The sequence below is a fragment of the Canis lupus genome, chromosome 2, assembly GCF_048164855.1.
Source record: "Canis lupus baileyi chromosome 2, mCanLup2.hap1, whole genome shotgun sequence".
NCBI lineage: Eukaryota > Metazoa > Chordata > Mammalia > Carnivora > Canidae > Canis > Canis lupus.
Window position 1 is genome coordinate 926,273 of NC_132839.1, and position 22,430 is coordinate 948,702.

Consider the following 22,430-nt stretch of genomic DNA (forward strand, 5'->3'; position numbering starts at 1 on the left):
GAATCTAGACCCTACTTTCCAGGCAGAGCTGAAGCTTTGCAGCCTCTGTGGTCTGGCAACTTGGTGGCAGCGAATGGTCTGTGTGGGGTCTGGGGATGGGCCTTGGCGCTGATTGTCAGGTGCACATCTGCCTGGGAGTTGCACCTGTGGGGGTCAGAGTCGGGGTGGGCGTCAGCGCCTCTGGGCTCCAGCGGGCGGCACTGTGCTGCTCCCTGATTCCTGGCCCTGAGGGGCGGGATGCCGGTGGGGACGCTGGGTCCTCTGGCTCTGGGGCTGAGCATCCCACCCCCCAGTCTGCTGGGGCCTCCACAGAAGAACCCCGAAGCCCCCGAGTCTCCGCGGCTTCTCTCAGAACCCTGCGTTCACTCTACCTGCACCCAAGCTTCTTTTGGTTTTCTTTTTTTATCTCAGACTGTTGTGCCCAAGATTGTGAATCTGTGAATCTGAGAAATCACAAATCACCGAGAAGCCAACACCAATGCAAACACATGAGGGTTTATTTACAAGCTCGAGCTTGTGTTCAAGTATACCCAACACAGTGGAGCGGGGACTTGGACCCCGAGGTGGGTTTTAGCTTATTTTTAAGAGTTGGTCTCGGGGAACTCCTGAAGGGTGGAGTAATTCCTCAAGTTCTGTTTACATTTTGATATGGGGCCTTCAAGGGCATTGAGATCTGTTCTAATAGGGGCTTCCTGCCCTTGGACTGGGCTCAGTTTTTATTCTATTGTGGGGCTTGCTGTGTCCTGACAGTGAGCATTCAGGAAGGAAATGATGGATGTGACTCCCTTCTCAGGTGCATCACAGAGAATAAATAAGGAGACTGAACAAAAAGAGCACAAGATATTGGGGGCTTCGTCCATATCAGAAGGGACTCCTCAGAACCACAGGGTAAGTGAAGGGGTAGAATGGATGGTAGGGTCAGGGGAGGTGAGGCAGTTGGTGGTTAGGCTTAGGTTAGATGTTAGGTGTTGTGATTAACCTTATGGTTACGGATTAGAGGTTAGGGTGAGGGATAAGGGTAAGGGTCAGTGGTTAGGAGTTAGGATGGGGGTTAGGGATTAGGGAATGAGGTTAGGGTTAGTGACAGTATTTAGAGTTAGGGTTAGGGTTATGCTTTAGGGTTTAGGGCAGGAGGTTTGGAGGTGGGTTTAGGGTTATGGTTACAGTTAGGGTTGGGCTTAGGTTTGCAGTTAGGGTGAGGTGTTAGGGTGTGAGTTAGGGTTAGGGGTAAGGGTTAGGGGTTAGGGTAAAATTTAGGGCTAGGTTTAGGGTTAGGGCAAGGGTTAGGTATAGGATAGGGGTTAGGGATAGGGATAGGATTAGTATTTATTTAGGGTTTAGGGTCAGGTCAGGGTCAGGGTCAGGGTACGGTTTTGGAAAAGGGTAAGAGATAGGTATAGGGAGTGGTTTAGGAGTTAGTTTTAGGGTACAGGTTAGAGTAAAGTTTGGGGTATGAGATAGGATTAGTATTAGAGGGTTAGGGTTAGGGTACAGGTTAAGGTTAGGAATAGGATTTGAGTATATTAAGTTAAGGTTAGGGTTAGAGGTTAGGGTTAGATTTAAGGTAGGGGTCAGGGTTAAGGGTTTAGAATAGGTTTAGGATATAGGGTGAGGGTTGGCAGGAAGGTTCACTGAATGTGTTTTGGTCTTGGGGTTTGTGTTTGGTTTTCGATTAGTGATGGGTCTTGTTTAAGGGTCAGGTTAACATTAAGATTAAGTGTAGGATTAGACTTATGTCTGTGTATGGTTAGAGTTTGGGTCTTGGAATGTGCCTGCACTGGGACTCCTAGCATCTTGGGCAGTTTAGTTTTATGCACTCTATTTAGGTTTTGGGTTCAAAGATAGCCTGACTCCACCAAGTCAGTGGCCTCCCCAGAGAATCAAAATCCTGGCTTCTGCTGGGGTGAGAATAGACATGGCAGGTTTCTCCCGAGCTGAGCTAAGGAGGGGATTTGTGGCTCTAAAGACTCTTTATTTGGATTTTCAGTTGCCTTTCTGATTTTATCTCTTGTGTGCACATGTTTCCTCTATACTACCAATTATTATTTTAAAGTTTTACTTGAATTCCTGTTTGTAAACACAGTATGATATAGTTTCAGGTTTACCACATAGTGGTTAGACCCCTGGATACAACGTCTGGTACTGGTCACAGGTGCCCTCCACTATCCCCATCCCCTAATTCACCATCCTCCCCACCTTCCCCTGGTATTTATTAGTTTATTCTCTGTGGTTAAGAGTGTGTATCTTGGTTTGCTTCTCTCATGCCTCTTCCGCCCATTTGCCAGTTTGTTTGGTTTCTCAAAATTCACATGTGAATGCAATTGTATGGTATTTGGTATCTGCGTTCTCTGACTGAGTTCATTTAGCATAAATCCTTTCCACTCCTTCCACGTCACCGTAAATGGATTCATTTCATCCCTTCTGATGACCGAGTGATGTCGCAGTGTGTATATTTACCACATCTTTCTGCCCATTCATCAGTCGATGGACATCTGGGCTGTATCCACAGTCTGGCTGTTGTTGATAACGCTGCTACAAACAGTGGGCTGCGTGTCCTTCCTCGAATCTACTAAAGTATTTCTCTATCCTCGGGATAAATACCTAGCTGTGAAATTTTGGAATCGTAGGGTAGCTCTATTTTTAACTTCTTTTTTAAAATTTTTTTATGATAGTCACAGAGAGAGAGGCAGAGACACAGGCAGAGGGAGAAGCAGGCTCCATGCCCTGGAGCCCAAAGTGGGATTCAATCCCGGGTCTCCAGGTTCGCACCCTGGGCCAAAGACAGGTACCAAACCACTGCACCACCCAGGGATCCAATTTTTTTAACTTCTCTAGGACCCTCCACACTGTTTTCCACAGTGGCTAAATGTGTTCACATGCCCACCAGGAATGTAAGGAGGCTACCCTTTCTCCAAAGCCTCACCAACACCTGTTGTTTCTTGTGTTGTTAATTTTAGCCATTATGACGGCTCTTAGCTGACATATCATTGTGGTTTTGGTTTGCATTTCCTTGATGATAGGTGACGCTTTGTGTCTTTCCATGAGTCTGGTGGCCATCTGGCTGTCTTGTCAGAGACAAAGTCCATTCATTTTTCTGCCCATCTCTAGTTGCATAATTTGTTTTTAGGATCTTGAGATTAATATTTCCTTTATGTGTTTTGCATACTAACTCTTTATTGGATGTGTTGTTTACCAATATCTCCTTTCATTTTGTATGTTGTCTTTTAGCTTTGGTTGTTTCCTTCACTTTGCAGAAGCTTTTCATTTTGATGAGGTCCCAGTAGCATTTTTGCTTTTGTTCCCTCACCTCAGTGGCATATCTAGAAAGAAAAATCAGTGGCCAATGTCAAAGATGTTGCTGCCTATCCTTCTTTGATTGGTTTCAGGTCTCACATTTAGGTCTTTCATCCATTTTTAATTTATTTTTTATATATATGGTGTAAGAATGTGGTCCAGTTTGATTCTTCTGCATGTGGCTGCCTGGTTTTCCCAACACCATTTATTCTTATCCTGGGGTCAGAGTTAGGGTTTGTTGAAGAGACTGTCTTTCTGCCATTGGATATTCCTTCCTGCCTTGTTATCCTTTATGGGTCATAGATACAGGTTTGTATCTTGTTTTGGCTTTCCATTCTGTTCTATTGATCTAAGCGTCTCCTGTTGGGAGAACCCTGATTGCTGATTCAATTTCTTTGCTGGTTATCTGTCTGTTCAAATTTCTTATTTCTTCATTTTTAATTTTTGCTATGTTATATATTTCTAGGAATTGATCTATTTCTTCCAGGTTCTAGGTTGCTGGCATATAATTTTTCATCATATTCTCTTATAATCGTTTGTATTTCTCTAGTGTTGTTTTTTATTTCTCTTTTCTCATCTGATTTTATTTGGGTCCTTTCTCAACTTTTTTTCTTTTTTTTAAAAAAATATTTTATTTATGTATTCATGAGAGACACAAAGATGCAAAGGTATAGGCAGAGGGAAAATGAGGCTCCATGGGGGGAGCCTGATGTGGGACTTGAACCCCTAGGACCCTGGGATCATGACCTGAGCCAAACACATGCTCAACCACTGAGGCACCCAGGTGCCTTGCTGATTCAATTCCTTTGCTAGTAATGGGTCTGTTCACATTTTCTATTTCTTCCTATTTCAGTTTTGCTCATTTGTACATTTCTAGGGATTTGTCCATTTCTTCCAGGTCTCCCAGTTTGTTAGCGTATAATCTTTCATAGTATCCCCTTATAATTGTCTTATTTTTCAGGTGTTGATTGTGATCTCTCTTCTCTCATTTGTGATTTTATTTATTTAGGTCTTTTCTCATCATAAGGCTGGCTAGGGCTTGATCCATTTTATTACTTATTTTAAAGAACTAGCTCTTAGTTCTGTTATTCCATTCTACTGTTTTGTTGTTTCTGTATTGTTTATTTCTCCTTTGATCTTAATTTTTTCCCTTCTTTTTTAGGCTTTAGTCTTTGTTTGCTATTCCTTTTTCAGCTCCTTCAGGTGTAGGGTTAGGTTGTGTATTGGAGACTTCTTGTTTCTTGAGGTAGGCCTGTATTGCTATGTACTTCCCTCTTAGGACTGCCTTTGCTACATCCCAGAGGTTTGGAGAAACATGTTTTCATTTTCATTTGTTTTAAATTTCCTCTTTAATTTTCTGGTTGCTCCATTGATTCTCTAGTAGGATGATCATAAACTCCACGTATTTTTGGTCTGTCCAATTGTTTTCTTACTGTCGACTTCCAGTTTCATAGCGCCTTGGTCTGAGAATGAACAGGGTGTGAAATCAACATTCTTGTACCTGTTGTACCTGTTGAGGGCTGATTTGTGGGCCCTGATATGATCTGTTCTGGAGAATGTCCCATATGCAATTGAACAGAATGTTTATTCTCCTTTTGGAACTAATATTCTAACTATATCTGTTGAGTCCCTGTTGCCCAGTGTGTCAAGGCTATTGTTCCCTTGTTGATTTTCTGCATAGACGATCGGTCCATTGCCATAAGTGGGTGTTGGAATCCTCTGTCAGTGTATTATTATCAGTGATTTCCTGTACGTTGGTTGTTAATCAGTTTCTATATTTAGGTACTCATGTTGGCAGCATAAATAGTTAGTTGTTTGATCTTGATAGTCTTTTTAATTATGAAATAATGCTCTTCTTCATCTCTTCTTACAATATTTGTTGTTTCTTTTTGAGATTTAAATATATTATTTATTTATTTTTGAGAGATACACAGAGCAGCAGAGGCAGAAACATAGGCAGAGGGAGAGGCAGGCTCCCCAAAGGGAGGGTGATGTGGGACTCGATCCTGGGATCCCAGGATCACACCCTGAGCCGAAGGCAGATGCTCAACCACTGAGCCACCAGGTGTCCCCCAGGGTTTGGTTTCAAATCTCGTTTGTCTGATATAAGTATGGGTCCTCCAGCTTTCTTTTGATATCCATTAGCGTGGTAGATGATTTTCCCTCCCCTGACTATCAATCTGCTGGTGTCTATAGGTCTAAGGTGAGCATCTCGTAGGCAGCATACAGATGGATCTTGTTTTTTTTTTTGTTTGTTTTTTTTTTGTTTTTTTTTTGTTTTTTTTTTAATTTTTATTTATTTATGATAGTCACAGAGAGAGAAAGAGAGAGGGGCAGAGACACAGGCAGAGGGAGAAGCAGGCTCCATGCACTGGGAGCCCGACGTGGGATTCGATCCCGGGTCTCCAGGATCGCGCCCTGGGCCAAAGGCAGGCGCCCAACCGCTGCACCACCCGGGGATCCCGGATCTTGTTTTTTTAATAATGATTTTATTTATCAGAGAGAGAGAGAGAGGCCGAAAATTAGGGAGAGAGAGAAGCAGACTCCCCACCAGGAGCCCAATATGGGACACGATCCCAGACTCCAGGATCACAGCCTGAGCAAAGGCAGATGCTCAACCCCTTGAACCACCCAGGTATCCCGGATCCTGTGTTTTAAGCCACTCTGATACCCTATATCTTTTGATTGGAAAATTTAGTCTATCAGCATTAAGAGTGATTATTCACAGATATGAACTTTGTTCCTTTGTGTTACCAGAAGAGTTGGTGTTTCTGGTGACGTTCTCTGGTCCTTTCTAGTTTTTTGCTTTTGGTCTCTTTTTTTCCCCCACTAGAAGAGTCCCTCTTAAAATTCCTTACTGGACTGGTTAAGTGGTCATGAAATCCTTGATATGTTGACATTCCAGAAAATCTTTCTCTCTCCTTCTCTCCTGAATGACACCCTTGCTGAAGCAAGAATTCATACAAATTGGACTCCAATAAAAAGGAATTTAAAAACATAAAATAAATTTTTGGTCTTATGATTGAGGAAAATGGCATTTAGGAGGAAAACCAGAAGCTAAGAGAGAGGAGGACAGATTTCACCATCTGTAGCCATCACAGGGACATGGTGTCCTTTCCATGAAGGGGCCTCCCCTCCCTCCGTAGGATTCTTCCTGCACCTCTGTGCTCCTTGTTGGAAACCAGCAAGCACATCTCTGTATCTCTAGCACCTCTGCAGTCATGGTTTATTGCATCTTCCATGTATCCTACTGGTGACAACAGCGTCGTGTATGTAACCATCTGGCTCCTGTTAGACAACATTGGGGGGGATTCCGACTTCTGTTGGTTTTGGGGTGTGTGTGTGTCTATCACACGTAGATATCACATGCAGGTATCTGATCCTCTGGCTGGGTCACCCAAATGCCGAAATGGTTGGCACAACATCATTTCTGGTGCTGGCGCTGGGCAGATAGCTGGGCTCTCCTTGCCGACTCGGGGCTCGCTCCTGCAGTGACTTCCCACTGGAGGGTCAGCTGAGCTGGAAGGTCCAACTCGGCCAAATTCCCATGTCCTCAGGGGGTCCCACTGAGCACCTGCTGTTTCTCTTCTCCCAGATGCCTCTCCAGCAGGGAGCCAGACCTCAGTGCCGCCCTGGGGGGAGATCCTGAGGAGCTGGCTGCCCATGGCGGGGAGCCCTGTTGCTGCCTGTGTATGGGAGTCGAGTTGGGGTCTGGGCTGGGGTTCTCAGTCCCCTGTGCTGCCTGGCCTTCTGGCGAGCCCCATGCTCACCCAGCCCCTACTCACTAGGGTGAGGAGGGTGCCCTCTACACACTGGTGTGAGAGATCCAGCACCACAAGCTGTGCACAGTGAGTCCACCTGGTGAGGGTGGCCCAGGTTCGTGAGCTGCAAGTGTGGGACCCAGGAAAGTTAACAAAAATCCCCTACCCCTGGACAAGCAGAGCAGGACTGATTCCATTTTGTGCTACACCCGCCTCCTCCCCTATGACCCTCACATGAGCTGCTTTTTTCTTAAGGCGCTGCCACACCCTAGTCAGGTCGCTAGGCACACCCTAATCGGAAATCGGCTCATAACAATGTAACCCTGCTTTGTGCCCCCCAAAACTGTGCGACGATTCTGACCAAAGTAATAGGCCAGTTCAAGTGGATACTATTTGGTCAGGTGTAATTCAATTGGCCACCTGCGTGTGGACCATCATGACTGTGCAACTTTCTGCATATCCCATGGGCCACTGGCCCCTATAAAGCTGCTATGCCTCTTAGTCTCGGGATCCACGTCCCTGCTCCGCTGTGTTTGGTGAAATTACACCCAAGCTCCAGCTTATAAAGAAACCCTCGGGAGTTTCCATCGGTGTGGGCTCCTTGGTGGTTTCCCTGATTTACAATCTTGGGCACAACACCAGGGCCTGGTGTCCTGACATCCCTTCCGGGGCCACGCTGACAGCCCCACAGGCCCTTTGTGCCCCAGGCACACAGGCACGGGGATGCGAGGACGGGAGGAAGTGGCCCTCAGGACAGAGGGAGCACTGACCTCCCAGGTTGCTGTGCACAGACCCTGGTGACCTGAAGCTCCCTGGCTGTCACTCTGTCCCAGCCCCACCTGGCCCGGGGGACACAGCCTGAGTCTAAGTAAAGTCTGTGGGGTCCTGACCCTGACGTCTGGCTGCCCCTGGAAGGCAAGTGGGGACGTCAGCTCTGTGTACCTGGTGGCGCCCCTGTAGGGGCTGTTTGGGGCCTGGATGGTGCCTCCTCCTCCTCTCTGGGTGTCTCTTCACGCCCCATGCACAGAGTTCTGGGAGACACAGAAACGGGCTGGCTGTGCATTTTTTCACAACACTTTATTGACTTTTTACAGCAAAGGGGCTCAGAGCCTAATGCGCGCCTTCCCCTGGGGAGGGAGACCTTTCTGTCCTTTAGGGGAGGGCAATAATCACACGGTGTGGAGAGGCGGGTGCTAGAGTCCACATTGTGGGAACATGTGTGGACTCCGGGTGGGGGCGTTTGTCCTGAGATTTCATCCTGAGTGACTGTTCTGAGGACAGCAGAGATGACCTGGACCTGCAGCTCATGGGCTCCTGTACTGGGGCCCCGCAGGACAGCTGGACACCTGCCTTGGGCCCTCTGGGGCCCCAATACCTGCAAGAGCCTGCCTCCTGGTGTGGGGTTGGGTGGGGCCAACCGGCCTATCCATCCTTTCCCTACCCTGGGGTGTCCCGGGATCCCCCAGTCTGCCCTAGGTTAGCGACCTGGATCTGTGGAGCATGCCCAGGGCCCAGGAGGCCCCATCCACCTGTGAGAGGGCTCGCTCAGCCTGGGGCCAGAATCCAGGGCTGGCCAGGACCATGGAGGCCTGGATCCCATTAGTCTTTGTGTTGGGCCTGGGAGGGGCTCAATTCAACCTAGTCTCCACAGAGCACAGAGCCAGGTCAGCCCAGGTCCCTCTGGGTTAGGGGCTGGTGTCCTGTGCAGGGTGTGCCGCCCTCCAGGACAGACAGTAGGCGGAGGCAGGGCCCAATGTATCCTCTGCACCACTCACCTACACCCAGCCTTTCGGGGATCTCTGCCTTCCCTCCTCCCTGCAACCTCTGGGTTCTCTATGGGACAATCAGGCTTCCGATGGGAGCAGGGTATCCAGAAAACCCCAGGGAGGCTGAGCATGTCCCACAGGGGGCAGCTGCACTGGGTCCTTGCTGGGGGCCCATGGTGTGGGGGTGGATGTTGTGGGGTAGGGATATGATGTTGGTGGTATATTAGGAAGGTACAAATATTAGCCTTGAATCAATATTAAAATATTCTCATTAACCAAAGACCATACTTTATTCAGATTTCCTTAGTTTTTGCTAAGTTACCATCCCTCATATCCCATTCCATTTGTCCTCATGTTTTCTTAGGCTCCTCTGGATTGTGACAGTCTTTCTGCCTTTCCTTGTTGTCGTTGAACTGGAACACTTTGAGAAGTAGAGTATTTTGTAAAATTTACCTCAGTTGGGAAATGTCTGTTATCTCATGATTAAACTCTTTTTGTGGATTATATAAAGAGATATACTGCCATTTTAATTATATCATATAAAGGATAGATATTATCAACATGATTTATCAGTCTTGGTATCAATCTGATCATCTTGCTGAGGTAGTGTTTGTCAGCTGTCTCCGTAGTAAAGTGATTATTATTATTATTATTATTATATTATCATTTTTATATACACATTTTCATATTCTATTTTGTAGAAGGAAGTTACTATGTGTATTCCATACATATGAGTGGGAGGCTATGCTAATCAACTTGAGGGTGGAATGTCTGTACAACTTCTTTGAAATTCTTCTACATGGGAGATTTCTCTTCCTTCTGGGTTTGTTTGTTTCTTTTTAAAGATGTCATTTATTTATTTGAAAGAGAGAGGAGAGAAAAACCAAGAGCGAGAGGGGCAGATGTAGAGGGAGAAGCAGGTTCCCTGCAAACAGGGAGCCTGCCTTGGGAATTGGATCATGATCTGAGCCTAAGACAATAGCTTATGTGACTGAGCCACCCAGATGCCACTTTTTCTTTCTTTTTCTTTTTTTAGTAATAAATTTACTTTTATTGGTATTCAATTTGCCCACATACAGAATAACACCCAGTGCTCAGCCCATCAGTACACGTCACACATTCACCCCCACCCCCACCCTCCTCCCCTTCCATCACCCCTAGTTCATTTCCCAGAGTTAGGAGTCTTTATGTTCTGTCTCCCTTTCTGATATTTCCCACACATTTCTTCTCACTTCCCTTATATTCCCTTCACTATCATCTATATTCCCCAAATGAATGAGAACATACAATGTTTGTCCTTCTCCGATTGACTTACTTCACTCAGCGAAATACCTTCCAGTTCCATCCACTTTGAAGCAAATGGTGGGTATTTGTTGTTTCTAATGTCTGAGAAAGGCCCACCTTTTCTCTCTCTTCATCTTCTGAGTCTCCTATGGCATGAATGTTATTGTTTTAATAACTGGATAACTTCCCTACGTCTGTCTCTGTGGTCCATAACCATTCTTGTTTTGAAGGCTTCCACTTGGGACTTCATCTCAGTTATACCATTTTTAACATTGGCCTGACTAGATTTTAGTTCTTTTATTTCTACAGTAAAGGTTTCTCTAGTTTTCTTCTGTGCTCTTTTTCTAGCCCAGCTGTTGTCTTTATAATCATTGTTTTAAACTGTATTTAGACATCATATATGTGTATTGATGAACTTCCTGGCTGTGAGTAGACCTCATGTTATTTTATGGAGGTGATTTTCTCCATCTCATTATATTTTCCAGAAAAGAAAGAAGGAAGAAAAAGAAAAAACAAGAAAAACAATAACAACTGCCCTCCCCCCCCAAAAAACAAAACAAAACAAAATAAAACCCAGATTATTATGGCCTGCTTGTTAAAAGATTTTAAATCCCAAAATAGAAACAATTAAAGTGATCCCTGGGTGACGCAGTGGTTTAGTGCCTGCCTTTGGCCCAGGGCACAATCCTGTAGACTCTGGATCAAATCCCACGTCGGGGTCCCAGTGCATGGAGCCTGCTTCTCCCTCTGCCTGTGTCTCTGCCTCTCTCTCTCTCTCTCTCTTTCTCTCTGTTTGTGACTATCATAAATAAATTGAAAAAAAATTAAAAAAAAGAATCACAATTAAAGTATTATGAAAGCAAAAATAAGAAATATATAAGGTACATACATAGAAATTAAAATATGGCAATTAATAAAAAAGAATCAAAGAAAATAAATGAAAAAAGAGCACAAAGTACAAAGGAATCTAGACCCTACTTTCCAGGCAGAGCTTAAGCTCTGCAGCCACTGTGGTCCAACAACTTGGTGGCAACAAATGCTCTGTGTGGGGTCTGGGGATGGGCCATGGCGCTGATTGTCAGGTAGGTGCACATCTGCCTGGGAGATGCACCTGCGCGGGTCAGAGGCGGGGTGGACGTCAGCGCCTCTGGGCTCAGTGGGCTGTGCTGCCCTGTTCCTGAGACCTGGCCCTGATAGGCGGGATGCGGGTGGGGTCTCTGGGTCCTCTGGCTCTGGGGCAGAGCATCCCCCACCCCAGTCTGCTGGGACCTCCGCAGAAGAGCGGCCAAGCCCCCAGGTCTCCGCGGCTTCTCTCAGAACCCTGCGTTCACTCTACCTGTGTCCGAGCTTCTTTTGGTTTTGTTTTTTTATCTCAGACTGTTATGCCCAAGATTGCTAATCCGAGAAACCACCGAGAAGCTGACACCAAGGCAAACACATGAGAGTTTATTTACAAGCTTGAGCTTGTGTCCAAGTATACCCGACAGAGCAGAGCAGGGACTTGGACCCTGAGGTGGGTTTTAGCTTAGTTTTAAGAGTTGGTCTCGGGGTACTCCCGAAGGGCTGGAGCAATTCCTCAAGTTCTTTTTTTTTTTAAACTTCTTTTTTTTTTTTAAGATTTTATTTTTTTTATGATAGTCACAGAGAGAGAGAGAGAGAGAGGCAGAGACACAGGCAGAGGGATAAGCAGGCTCCATGCACCGGGATACTGACGTGGGATTCGATCCCGGGTCTCCAGGATCGCGTCCTGGGCCAAAGGCAGGCGCCAAACCACTGTGCCACCCAGGGATCCCCCTCAAGTTCTGTTTACATTTTGATATGGGGCCTTCAAAGGCATTGAGATCTATTCTCATTCTAATAGGGGCTTCCTGCACTTGGCCTGGGCTCAGTTTTTATTCTATTGTGGGGCTTTCCAGGGTATTAAGCTGTAAACTTTTGTTATTTTCCTGTAACTGAAGTAATGTAAATTTCAGCTCTTCTTCACAGGGGCCTGGGATGGCTGTACTTGTGGAATGCTGAACTTACAGTGGAAAGGCCTTCATTTTCTCGGCCTCCTTGTGTCCCTTCCCATCCTATCTAGCTCCTTCCCCCTTCCCCAGAGCTCCTAAGAGAGCAATTGCTAATGATCTCAGCCTGGCAGATTGTGTTGGGGGACAGGCCCAGGGATTTGGGATCAGGAAGACCTGGGGCTCGGGCGTCCCAGCTGTGCAGCGGGATTTGATGCTGCAACTCTTATTCCCTAAGGCTATCTTGACAACTGACTTTGTACATAGAAAAGCTGTCCTTTCTCTTTATAAGACGAAGAGCGAGTCAAAGTGTTTTTTTCTCTGCCCATCTGATTGCTCAGATTCCCAGGATAGATGTGGGCCCACATCCACCCTGACAGGAACACCTGGGCCGCTTCAGGACCTGCAGGGAGGCTTCAGGAAGCTGTGGTGCTGCGTCCACTCTGGCAGGAGCTCCCGGGCCACTCAGGACATAATTTGACTCTTCTGGAAGGTGGGGGCCGCATCCATGGTGTCAGGAGCCCTGGCCTCCTCAGAATCTGCAGTGAGGCTATGGGAGGACTGGGGGCCACGCCCAAACAACAGGACGCTGACGTCCTCAGGACCCCCGGTGTAGACTTCGGGAAATATGGGGATGCTTCCATGCAGACAGAAGACCCCAGCCTTATCAGGGCCTGTGGTGAGGCGTAAGAAAAATGTGGGTGCCGAATCCAAACTGACAGGAGTCTCCAGCCTCTTTAGGATCAGCACTTTGGCTTCAGGACATATGGGGCTGCGTCTATGCTGACAGGAGCCCACAGCCCCCTCAGGACCCGCAGTGAGTTTTCTGGGGGCCATGGAGTCATGTCCAGGCTGACAGGAGCCCTCGGCCTCCTGAGGACCTGCTGTGAGGCTTCCAGAGGATGTGAGGCATAGTCCACAGTGACAGGAGACCCGTGTCCTCAGGACCCACTGACTATGACCCAAGAACACGTGGGGCCACATCCACACTCACAGGATCCTGGCTTCCTCAGGACCCCCTGGAGGACTCTGGAGGTGCCGTTGGGGGCCACATCCACATCAGAAGGGACTACTCAGAACCACAGGGTAAGTGAATGGGTAGAATGAATGGTAGGGTCAGGGGAGGGGAGGCAGTTGGTGGTTAAGTTAGGTTAGATGTTAGGGTTTAGTGATTATGCTTATGGTTACAGATTAGAGGATAGCGTGAGGGATAAGGGTAAGGGTCAATGGTTAGGAGTTAGGCTGGGGGTTAGGGATTAGGGAAAGGGGTTAGGGTTAGTGTTAGGGACAGGATTTAGAGTTAGGGTTAGGGTTTAGGCTTAGGGATTAGGGCAGGATGTTAGGAGTTTGGGTTAGGGTTATGGTTAGTGTTAGGGTTGTGATTAGGCTTGCAGTTAGGGTTAGGGGTTAGGGTGTGAGTTAGGGTTAGGGGTTAACGTTAAGGGTTAGAGTTAAATTTAGGCCTAGGTTTAGGGTTAGGGCGAGGGTTAGGCTTAGGATAGGGTTTAGTGATAGTGTTAGGGTTAGTGTTTGGTTAGGGGTTAGGGATAGGGTCAGGGTAGGGTCAGGGTATGGTTTTGGAAAAGGGTAAGAGATAGGGTTAGGCAGTGGGTTAGGGATTAGTTTTAGGGTATGGGTAGTGTACAGTTTGGGGTATGAGATAGGGTTAGTATTAGAGGGTTAGGGTTAGGGTACAAATTAAGGTTAGGAATAGGATTTGAGTACATTAAGTTAAGGTTAGGGTTAGAGGTTAGGGTTACGATTAGATTTAAGGTAAGGGTGAGGGTTAAGGAAACCTCAGAATAGGTTTAGGAGTTAGGGTGTGGCTTGGCAGGTAGGTTCAGTGAATGTGGTTCGGTCTTGGGGTTTGTGTTTGGTTTTTGATTAGTGATAGTTCTTGTTTAAGTGTTAGGTTAACATTAGGCTTAAGTGTAGGGTAAGGGTTATGTCTGTGTATGGTTAGAGTTTGTGTCTTGGCATGTGCCTGCACTGGGACTCCTAGCGTCTTGGGCAGTTTAGTTTTATGCACTCTATTTAGGTTTTGGTTTCAAAGATAGCCTGATTCCACCAAGTCAGTGGCCTCCCCAGAGAATCAAAATCCAGTCTTCTCTGGGGTGAGAATAGGCATGGCAGGATTCTCGTGAGCTGAGCGAAGGAGGGGATTTGTGGCTCTAAAAACTCTTTGTTTGGATTTTTGGTTGCCTTTCTGATTTTATCTCTTGTGTGCACATGTTTTCTCTATACTACCAATTATTATTTTAAAGTTTTACTTGAATTCCTCTTTGTAAACACAGTATGATATAGTTTCAGGTTTACCACATAGTGATTCAACCCTTGAATCCAACGCCTGGTACTGGTCAGAGGTGCCCTCCACTATCCCCATCCCCTGATTTCCCACCCCCCCACCTTCCTCTGGTATTTATTAGTTTATTCTCTGTGGTTAAGAGTGTGTTTCTTGGTTTGCATCTCTCATCCCACCCTTTGCCCCTTTGCCAGTTTGTTTGGTTTCTTAAAATTCACATGTGAATGCAATTGTATGGTATTTGGAATCTGTATTCTCTGGCTGACTGAGTTCATTTAGCATAAGTCCCTTCCACTTCTCCCACGTCATTGTAAATGGCTTCATTTCATCCCTTCTGATGACCCAGTGATGTTGCAGTGTGTATATTTAACACATCGTCTCTGCCCATTCATCTGTCGATGGACATGTCGGCTCTATACACAGTTTTGCTGTTGTTGATAACGCTGCTACCAACACTGGGCTGCATGTTCCTCTTAAAATCTACTAAACTACTTTTGTATCCTCGGGGTAAATACCTAGCTGTGCAATTTTGGAATCGTAGGGTAGCTCTATTTTTAACGTCTTTTTTTAATTTTTTTTATGATAGTCACAGAGACAGAGGCAGAGACACATGGAGAGAAAGAAGCAGGCTACATGCACTGGGAGCCCGACGTGGGATTCGATCCCGGGTCTCAGGGATCACGCCCTGGGCCAAAGGCAGGCACCAAACCACTGCGCCACCCAGGGATCCCCTATTTTTAATTTCTTGAGGACCCTCCAGACTGTTTTCCGCAGTGGCTTCACCTTTATTTATGTATTCATGAGAGACACAGAGAGGCAGAGTTATAAGCAGAGGGAAAATGAGGCTTCATGCAGGGAGCCTGATGTAGGACGTGATCCCCCAGGACCCCGGGAACATGACCTGAGCCAAAGCAGATGCTCAACCACTGAGGCACCCAAGTGCCTTACTGATTCAATTTCTTTGTTAGTTATGGGTCTGTTCATATTTTCTATTTCTTCCTATTTCAGTTTTGCTCGTTTGCACATTTCTAGGGATTTGTCCATTTCTTCCAGGTCTCCCAGTTTGTTAGTGTATAATCTTTCATAGTATTCCCTTATAATCATCTTATTTTTCTGGTGTTGATTGTGATCTCTCTTCTCTCATTTGTGATTTTATTTATTTAGGTTTTCTCTTTTCTCATTGATAAGGCTGGCTAGGGCTTGATCCATTTTATTAATTAATTTTTGAAGAACCAGCTCTTAGTTTCGTTATTCCATTCTACTGTTTTGTTTTTTCTGCATTGTTTATTTCTTCTCTCATCTTTATTTTTTCCCTTCTTCTGTAGGATTTAGGCTTTGTTTCCTATTCCTTTACCAGCTCCTTTAGGTGTAGGGTTAGGTTGTGTATTGGAGACTTCTTGTTTCTTTAGGCCTGTATTGCTATGTACTTCCCTCTTAGGACTGCCTTTGCTACATCCCAGAGGTTTGGAGAAACATGTTTTCATTTTCATTTGTTTTAAATTTCCTCTTTAATTTCCTGGTTGCTCCATTCATTCTCTAGTAGGATGTTCATAATCTCCATGTATTATTGGTCTGTCCAATTTTTTTTCTTACTGTCGACTTCGAGTTGTGGTCCGAAAATGTACAAGGGGTGATATCAACCTTCTTGTACCTGTTGTACCTGTTGAGGGCTGATTTGTGGCCCATGATATGATCTTTTCTGGAGAATGTCCCATGTGAACTTGAAAGGAATGTGTATTCTGCTTTAGGAAGAAATGACTATATCTGTTGAGTCCCTGTCGTCCAGTGTGTCAAGGCTATTGTTCCACTGTTGATTTTCTGCATAGACGATCAGTCCATTGCCATAAGTGGGTGTTAAAATCCCCTGTCATTGTATTATTATCAGTGATTTCCTGTATGTTTGTTGTTAATTGGTTTCTATATTTAGGTACTCCTATGTTGGCAGCATAAATGTTTAGTTGTTTGAACTTTTTTTTTTTAGTAAATTTATTTTTTATTGGTGTTCAGTTTACCAACAAACAGAATAACACCCATGCTCATCCCGGCAAGTGCCCCCGTCAGTGCCCGTCACCCATTCACCCGCACCCCCTGCCCTCCTCCCCTGCCAGCATCCCTAGTTACTTTCTCAGAGTTAGGAGTCCTTATGTTCTGTCTCCATTTCTCATATTTACCACACATTTCTTCTCCATTCCCTTATATTCCTTTTCACTATTATTTATATTAACGCATTGAATGACAACATACATTTGTCCTTCTCCGATTGACTTACTTCACTCAGCATAATACCCTCCAGTTCCATCCACGTTGAAGCAAATGGTGGGTATTTGTCGTTTCTAATGGCTGAGGAATATTCCATTGTATACATAAACCACATCTTCTTTATTCATTCATCTTTCAATGGACACCATGGCTCCGTCCACAGTGTCGCTATTGTGGACATTCCTGGTAAAAACATCGGGGTGCAGGTGTCCTGGCGTTTCATTGCATCTGAATATTTTGGGTAAATAGGGAAGAGTGCAATTTCTGGGTCATAGGGCAGGTCTATTTTTAACTCTTTGAGGAACCTCCACACAGTTTTCCAGAGTGGCTGCACCAGTTCACATTCCCACCAACAGTGTAAGAGGGTTCCCTATTCTCCGCATCCTCTCCAACATTTGTGGTTTCCGGCCTTGTTAATTTTCCCCATTCTCACTGGTGTGAGGTGGTATCTCATTGTAGTTTTGATTTCTATTTCCCTGAGGCAAGTGATGCAGAGCATTTTCTCATGTACATGTTGGCCATGTCAGTGTCTCCCTCTGTGAGATTTCTCTTCATGTCTTTTGCCCATTTCATGATTGGATTCTTTGTCTCTTTAGTGTTGATTTTAAGAAGTTCTTTATAGGTCTTTGAAACTAGCCCTTTATCTGATACATCATTTGCAAATATCTTCTCCCATTCTGTAGGTTGTCTTTTAGTTTGGTTGACTGTATCCTTTGCTGTGCAAAAGCCTCTTATCTTGATGAAATCACAACAGTTCATTTTTGCTTTTGTTCCTTTTGCCTTCGTGTATGTATCTTGCAAGAAGTTACTGTGGCCAAGTTCAAAAAGGGTGTTGCCTGTGTTCTCCTCTAGGATTTTGATGGAATCTTGTCTCACATTTAGATCTTTCATCCATTTTCAGATTATCTTTGTGTATGGTGAAAGAGAGTGGTCTAGTTTCATTCTTCTGCATGTGGATGTCCATTTTCCCAGCCCCATTTATTGAAGAGACTGTCTTTCTTCCAATGGATGGATAGTCTTTCCTCCTTTATCGAATATTAGTTGACCATAAAGTTCAAGGTCCACTTCTGGGTTCTCTATTCTGTTCCATTGATCTATTTGTCTGTTTTTGTGCCAGTACCACACTGTCTTGATGACCACAGCTTTGTAGTACACCCTGAAATCTGGCATTGTGATGTCCCCATATAAGGTTGTCTTTTTTAAATTCCCCTGGCTATTCGGGGTCTTTTCTGATTCCACACAAATCTTAAATAATTTGCTCTAACTCTCTGAAGAAAGTCCATGGTATTTTGATAGGGCTTGCATTAAACGTGTTCATTGCCTGGGTACCATTGACATTTTCACAATGATAATTCTGCCAATCCATGAGCATGGAATATTTTTCCATCTCTTTGTGTCTTCCTCAATTTCTTTCAGAAGTGTTCTATTGTTTTTAGGGTATATCCTTTACCTCCTTGGTTAGGTTTATTCCTAGGTATCTTAAGCTTTTTGGTGCAATTGTAAATGAAATTGACTCCTTAGTTTCTCTTTCTTCAGTCTCATTGTCAGTGTATAGAAATGCCATTGATTTCTGGGCATTGATTTTGTATCCTGCAACGCTACCAAATTGCTGTATGTGTTCTAGCAATCTTGGGGTGGAGGCTTTTGGGTTTTCTAGGTAAAGTATTATGTCATCTGAGAAGAGGGAGTGTTTGACTACTTCTTTGCCAATTTGAATGCCTTTAATGTCTTTTTGCTGTCTGCTGAGGCTGGGACTTCCAGTACTATGTTGAATAGCAGTGGGAGAGTGGACATCCCTGTCTTGTTCCTGATCTTTGGGGAAAGGCCTCCAGTGCGGCCCCACTGAGAATGATATTTGCTGTGGGCTTTTCCTAGATTGCTTTTAAGATGACGAGAAATGTTCCTTCTCTCCCTATGCTCTGAAGTGTTTTGATCAGGAATAGATGCTCTATTTTGTCAAATGCTTTCTCTGCATCTAATGAGAGGATCATATGGTTCTTGGTTTGTCTCTTGCTGATATGATGAATCACATTGATTGTTTGACGAGTGTTGAACCAGCCTGTGTTCCGAGGATAAATCCTACTTGGTCATGGTGAATAATTTTCTTAATGTACTTTTGGATCCTATTGGCTAGTATCTTGTTGAGAATTTTTGCATCCATGTTCATCATGGCTATTGGTCTGTAATTCTCCTTTTTGGTGGGGTCTTTGTCTGGTTTTGGAATTAAGGTGATGCTGGCCTCATGGAATGATTTTGGAAGTACTCTATCTCTTTCTAACTTTCCAAACACCTTTAGTAGGATAGGTATGGTTTCTTCTTTAAACGTTTGATAGAATTCCCCTGGGAAGCCATCTGGCCCTGGACGTTTGTGTCCTGGGAGGTTTTGGAAGACTGCTTCAATTTCCTCCCTGGTTTTTGGCCTGTTAAGGTTTTGTATTTCTTCCTGTTCCAGTTCTGGCAGTTTCTGTCTTTCCAGGAATGCGTCCATTTCTTCTAGATTGCCTAATTTATTGGTGTATGGCTGGTCATATGTTTTTAAAATCCTTTGTATTTCCTTGGTGTTGGTAGTGATCTCTCCTTTCTCATTCATGATTTTATTAATTTGAATATTCTCTCTCTTCTTTTTAATAAGGTTGGCTAATGGTCTATCTATCTTATTAATTCATTCAACGAACCAACTCCTCCTTCCGTTGATCTGTTCCACAGTTCTTCTGGTCTCAATTTCCTTGAGTTCTGCTCGAATGTTAATTAACTCTATTCTTCTGTTGGGTGTAGGATCTATCTGCTTTTTTTTTGCTCTAGCCTCTTTATGTGTAAGGTTAGCTTTTGTATTTGAGTAGTTTCGCGTTTTGGAATAGATGCTTATATTGTGATGTATTTCCCCCTTAGGACTGCTTTTGCTGCAAGCCAAATATTTTAATGGTTGTATGTTCATTCTCATTAGTTTCCATGAAACTTTTTAATCCTTCCTTAATTTCCTGGTTGACCCTTTCATCTTTTAGCAGGATGATCCTTCACCTCCACATGTTTGAGCTCCTTCCAAACTTCTTGTTATGATTTAGTTCTAATTCCAAGGCATTATGGTCTGAGAATATGCAGGGGACGATCCCAATCGTTTGGTATCGGTTCAGACCCTATTTGTGACCCAGTATGTGGTCTATTCTGGAGAAAGCTCCATGTGCACTTGAGAAGAATGTGCATTCAGTTGAGTTTGGATGTAAAGTTCTGTAGATTTCTGTGAAATCCATCTGGTCCAGTGTATCATTTAGAGCTCTCGTTTCTTTGGAGATGTGCTTAGAAGACCTATCGAGGGTAGAAAGAGCTAGATTGAAGTCACCAAGTATAAGATAATTATTATCTAAGTATTTCTTTGTTTGGTTATTAATTGGTTTAAGTATTTGGCAGCTCCCATATTCGGGGCATATATTGAGGATTGTTAGGTCCTCTTGTTGGATAGATCCCTTAAGTATGATTTAGTGTTCCTCTTCATCTCTCACTACAGTCCTCGGGGTAAATTTTAGTTTGTCTGATATAAGGATGGCTACCCCTGCTTTCTTTTGAGGACCATTTGAATGGTAAATGGTTCTCCAACATTTAATTTTCAGATTGTAGGTGTCCTTCTGTCTAAAATGAGTCTCTCGTAGACAGCAAATAGATGGGTCCTGCTTTTTTATCCAGTCTGAAACCCTGGGCCTTTTGACGCGGTCATTAAGCCCGTTCATGTTCAGAGTTACTATCGATAGATATGAGTTTAGTGTCATCATGATATCTATTCAGTTCTTGTTTTTGTGGATTGTTCCACTGAACTTCTTCTTAAAGGGCAATTTTAAGAGTCCCCCTTAAAATTTCTTGCAGAGCTGGTTTGGAGGTCACATATTCTTTCAGTTCCTGCCTGTCTTGGAAACTCTTTATCTCTCCTTCCATTTTGAATGAGAGCTTGCTGGATAAAGTATTCTTGGTTGCATGTTCTTCTCATTGAGGACCCTGAATATATCCTGCCAGCCCTTTCTGGCCTGCCAGGTCGCTGTGGAGAGGTCTGCTGTTACCCTAATGCTCCTCCCCATAAAGGTCAGGGATTTCTTGTCTCTTGATGCTTTAAGGATCTTCTCTTTATCTTTGGAACTTGGAAGCTTCACTATTAAATATCAAGGTGTTGGACGGTTTTTATTGATTTTAGGGGGGAATCTCTCTATTTCCTGGATCTGAATGCCTGTTTCCCTTCCCAGATTAGGAAATTTTTCAGCTAGGATTTGTTTAAATACTTATCCTGGCCCTCTGTCCATTTTGGCGCCCTCGGGAACCCCAATTACACGTAGGTTTTCTTCCTCAGACTGTCGTTTATTTCCCTTAATCTGTCTTTCTGGTCTTTTAATTGTCTGTCTCTTCTTTCCTCAGTTTCCCTCTTTGCCATCAACTTGTCTTCTATGTCATTCCCTCGTCCTTCTACCTTGTTAACCCTCATCGTTAGGACTTCTAGTTTGGATTGCATCTCATTCAATTGATTTTTACTTTCTGTCTGATTGGATTTAAATTCTGCAGTCATGAAGTCTCTTGATCCTTTATGCTTTTTTCTAGAGCCACCAGTAGCTGTATAATAGTGCTTCTGAATTGGCTTTCTGACATTGAATTCTAATCCAGATTTTGTAACTCTGTGGGAGAGAGGACTGTTTCTGATTCTTTCTTTTGAGGTGAGCTTCTCCTTCTAGTCATTTTGCTCAGTGCAGTGGCCAAAAACAAATTTTATTGGGAAAAGGAGAAAAAGAGAGGAGAGAAAGAAGGAAAGAAAAGAGAAAAAGAAAAAAGAATAAAGGAAGATAGAAGAAAAAAGAGAATAAAAAGAGAAAGAAAAGGAAAGAAGGGGGAAAAGGGAGGGCGAAGCAATCAGAAATAAAAAAAAAAACATGGGGGAGTATCTTCTGATTCTGTATACTTTAAGTCCCTTGACTTCCCCTGGAACTTGTCCGTCTAGCTGGACTTCTGGGGCGGGGCCTGTTGTGCTGATTTTCAGATGTTAGCACTTGGGGGAGCTGCTCTGTCCACTGCCTGGTGCAGGGCTCAGTGGGCGTAGTTTACCCCGTGAGGCCTCAGGAGGAACAACCCCAGTGGCAGCGGCCAGCTCTGGATACCTGTATTCAGCACCCACAGTAACTCCAGAGCAGTCCATCTGCAGGGCCTGGAGGCTCTGGGCCGGGACTGCTGATCTGCTCAGCTCTGGGCAGGAGCATCCTTGTCCTGGGCCATCCGGGCCTCTGCCTGTCCCAGGGGAGGCCAAATCCTGGGCTGTGTCCTGGCGCCTTGTGCTCTGGGGCCTGCGCTGTTGGATTCACGCTCCTGTCTGCGCAGCCGTCTCTCCCCACAGCTGCCGCCCAGCCCCTCTGAGCTGCTCCTGGTCGGGCAGCCCCCTCAGGGAGCCGCCGCCTGAGCACCTCCGAGTTACTTCCAGAGCCGCACAGCCCCCTCTGCACGGAGCCACTTCCTCTGCTTGAGGCACTGCCACCAAGCTGCTCCCGGGGCATGCAACCCGCTCCACGCAGAGCCCTGCCCGAACCCCTCTGAGCTGCTCCCAAGTCAGTGCACTTGCCCTGCAGCACTTAGGGAGCTTGGTGCACTCTCCTGGGAGTGCAGGTGTCTCTTAGTGTCCCAGGGAGCACGAGGGTATCCCCGCCCTCCTGGGGTCCTGCTCTGAATCCCTGTGGGCGCCATTCTGCCCAGGAAGATTGGTGCTGATCCTGCTTCTCTGGGACAAAGCTCTCCTGAC

The 22,430-nt window shown here is 45.0% G+C and overlaps 1 long non-coding RNA gene across 1 annotated transcript in view; it reads left to right on the top strand.

The window, feature by feature from the left end:
• Window positions 1–770: 770 nt before the first annotated feature.
• LOC140609742 (uncharacterized) overlaps window positions 771–22,430 on the top strand; it is a 68,424-nt gene continuing 46,764 nt past the window's right edge. The window contains exons 1-2 of the long non-coding RNA XR_012011479.1: window positions 771–888; window positions 12,453–13,197. This is a non-coding gene — a long non-coding RNA (uncharacterized lncRNA). The remainder of the gene's footprint in view (window positions 889–12,452; window positions 13,198–22,430) is intronic.